The 3,763-nt window shown below is 41.3% G+C and overlaps 1 pseudogene; it reads left to right on the top strand.

The window, feature by feature from the left end:
- The window catches only part of LOC100951993, a 2,588-nt pseudogene extending 1,463 nt beyond the window's left edge, over window positions 1–1,125 (top strand).
- Window positions 1,126–3,763: the final 2,638 nt, after the last annotated feature.

Below are 3,763 nucleotides of genomic sequence, written 5' to 3'. Positions count from 1 at the left end.
CCAGGGGGACAGCTTGAGGCTCTGTCTCAAAGAAAAAAAAAAGAGGTCTTAAAGAATCCTAGGATTTTTCTGTTTTTTAAGACCACTAGGAAGTTAAAAGAAATGCTGAATAATAAGACTGCGTGCTCTCCCTATCCCCCCAAACACAACGGCCTCCATTTCCTTCCCAGGAATAGCCACACAGTTTATCTAGCAATTCCAAGGAACTGCTGTACAAAAACGCACCAGGCTTTTTAAAGGAGGAAAGTACTTATAGATAAATTTCTTGCCCTTGTTAAGCTTATAGGAGAAAATTACTAATTAAAATATTTTGTTAATAGGATGTAAAAGACTTCTCGAAACACCTGAGGATTTATTACCACATAGATTCAGCATTTTAACATTGGCGTAATAACCCAAATTCTAATTTCTATTTCTCTTTTCATGTGATATGCAGACCATGTCGTCAGAATCAAAGTATAACACAAAGACTCAGCTCAACTCTGTAGTATCACTTTTTAAAATTACTGTGTTTCTCTGGAAGGCTGTGGTCCAAGGCCATTTTTGCTGGCTATAAGAGAGGTCTCTGGAACCAAAGAGAGCACACAGCTCTTCTTAAAATTGAAGGTGTTGGATGGAGCCTGTGGCTCAGTGGGTGGTGGGCCAGCCCCATATACCGAAGGTGGGGGTTTGAACCTGGCCCCGGCCAGCTAAAACAGCAATGAGAATTGGAACAAAAAATATCCAGGCGTTGTGGTGGCGCCTGTAGTCCCAGCTACTCGGGAGGCTGAGGGAAGAGAATTGCTTAAGTCCAGGAGGTTGAAGTTGCTGTGAGCTGTGACACTACAGCACTCTACCTAGGGCAACAAAGTGAGACTCTGTCTCAAAAAAAAAAAAAAAAATGAAGCTGTTTATGCCTGAGATGAAAGTAAATTCTATTTGGGCAAGAGATGTGCTTACATATACAAAGCAAAGAACAACACAGTGACTCCTGGGGGCAAACCAAACAAAACCAGGGTCATCTGGGGAAAGATAACTCGGGCCCATGGAAACAGGGGCACGGTTCACGCCAAATTCCGAAGCCACCCTCCTGCTAAGGCCACTGGACACAGAATCCGTGTCATCCTGTACCCCCCAAAGATTTAAACTGATGAAAAGTAAATAAAAGAGGATTTGTGCTGTTGTAAAATAAATAAATAAATAAAATAAATTATTGTGTTTCTGAGAGAACAATCTGAAAACTGTATTGCCTTAAAATAATTTGAAGATAGTTGAGGACATTTGGCTGGGGATAGTAAAATAGATATTTAATGCAGCCTTTAAACCAATAAATGGGAAAAATCTGGAGAAAATTCCTTAGAGAAATACACAGTAAAATCATGAAGTCTTAGAAATTTAAAAATTGGGCAGTGCCTGTGGCTCAAGGAGTGGGGTGTCGGCCCCATATGCCAGAGGTGGTAGGTTCAAACCCAGCCCCAGCCAAAACTGCAACCAAAAAAAAAAAGAAAAGAAAAGAAAAGAAAAGAAATAAATTTAAAAATCTGGCTCGGCGCCTGTGGCTCAAGCGGCTAAGGCGCCAGCCACATACACCTAAGGTGGCGGGTTCGAATCGCCAGCCCGGGCCCGCCAAATAACAATGATGGCTGCAACCAAAAAAAAAAAATGGCCAGGCTTTGTGGCGGACGCCTGCAGTCCCAGCTACTTGGGAGGCTGAGGCAGGAGACTCGCTTGAGCCCAGGAGTTGGAGGTTGCTGTGAGCTGTGATGCTATGGCACTCTACCCAGGGGGACAGCTTAGGCTCTGTCTCAAAAAAAAAAAAAAAGAAAAGAAAAAGAAAACTGAGGCCAGCGGTATTAAGGGAGGCTGGACATGGCCATACTGATATTATAAAGACAAGACATATACACTTCAGAGCTTCTTATAGATTTTTTCCAGTGCAATTTCCAGGACATACTAAATAATTAGCACTTTTCTTAAACATGCTATCATCTATCATGGGGTGGTGATTTTGAAAGCTAATAACCCATGGGCAGGATTGACTTCCTGTCAATGAATGATATTTTCATGAGCTATAAAAGCCAGTCTCTATGACATCAAAGTATAGTAATGGATATGGCGTGTTTGTACAGTGTGGGGGTGTCCCTCCTGAGGGCTAGTGCCCTGCAAAGTCACCAGTGGAAGGCATCGCCATCCAGGGGGATGGGGAACTGGGGTGTCCTCTGCAGGTTTTGCTGTTTACACTCAGGCATTAGTGACAAAGCCGAATGAGGATGTCAGCATTTTTGGTTCCCTCTCTCTGGTTCAGAGAAGCGTGTCAGGAAACTAAAAACTGACCATGCGCCGATGAGCTATGGGCTAAAACTGGAACTGTGCTGCTTTGCTACTGTGTTCTAGGGCCAGAAAGATCCTAATAAGGACCTTGGCCCTGTGCTTGACCTCTTTTTCAATGTTTTAGCTGTTTAGAAGACCAAGAAAAAGTTACACGGAGCGTTTTCTTTTGATCTGACCTTGTACACTAGAGATTGTTAAATAGCTTTACAACCAACTAAATCTTTTCACTGTTCATTCAGATGTTATGTGGGAAAATGTTACAAAGATTACACTGAAATAGAAGTCTTCCTCGTGAATGGACGCTATTTTTCTGTGCTCACTGCTTTTATCTTGGCCTGCTAGATTTTATAATAACAGATTTATCTCTTCTGGCTTTACATCAAGTGATTTTGAACAATGTAGTTATACACCCGTTTAAAAGTTAGAATGGCTTGAGAAACCACAATTTAATCAACTTGATATAAAGTCAAGTTGATTTGAGTGAAATCATTATTATGTGGCTAAAAATAAGGCTTAGCAAAGGAGAGTGAGCCCTTTCTGTGTTCCTAACATTGCCATTATTGTTTTCTAAGTGTTGACAAAAAGAAAATGACCATCACTAAGGACGGTTGTATATTTAAGTTGCTGAGTACCCTGCGTAACAGCCCTGACACGAAAATGATACCAGGTGGTGAAACTAAAACCGTCTACAGATCAGCTGTTAACTGAGACAATTAACTTTCCAGAGAGTAGATGGCAGAGCCGGGCTGCTCATCCCGGTCTACTTTGAACTTCATCATCTAATCTCCAAAGTTGAAACGTGTGCTTGTCCTCCTGAAGTTTTATCCAATTAACCTACGATGCATTAAAATCCTCACTCCATGTCTTTGTTTCATTTCGTGTTTTCCTCCCAAACCTAAAACTTTTCAGGCCTGGTAAACTTCCTCTTTTCTACCTCATGTGACTCTTTCATAACTAAATTCCTTCAAACTGTATTTAACTTACCAGTCACCACTATGTTTTACACGTAACCACCACTGTGAGACCACTATAGCATAATACATCTAATAAAACAGTTCTATAGTATACCCAGAAATTGTTGCTTTTAGCTTGATTTGATTAATGGCTGTGAGAATGACAAGAGCCACTTCCTCAAGGTCACTCTGAGCCCCAAATAGAATTCTGGTTTAAAGTCTGGCTTTAAACCACGCTTCCTCTGCAGTGGTAAAGCTACTCTGGGAAAGTGAGTCACTAAAAAAAAAAAAAAAAACAGAAAATGGCAACAAAAAGTTTGGGATACTCAAAATACGTTTCATCTGGATTTCTCTTTCCCCTGCCTATCTTTCGTCTCTATACTGCCCGTATCCCGTCTACACTCTATTGCGATTAGGGACAAAACAGCAGCTGCTCCTGCCGATAAGGACAAAACCTTATTCCCATTGAAAGAATGAAGCAAATGTTTACATACAGTCCT

Source organism: Otolemur garnettii, unplaced genomic scaffold (genome assembly GCF_000181295.1).
Source record: "Otolemur garnettii isolate 467f Iridium unplaced genomic scaffold, OtoGar3 scaffold00057, whole genome shotgun sequence".
In the NCBI taxonomy this organism is placed as follows: Eukaryota; Metazoa; Chordata; class Mammalia; order Primates; family Galagidae; genus Otolemur; species Otolemur garnettii.
The sequence above is the reverse complement of the archived record's forward strand: the minus strand, read 5'-3'. Positions and strand labels throughout refer to the sequence as shown.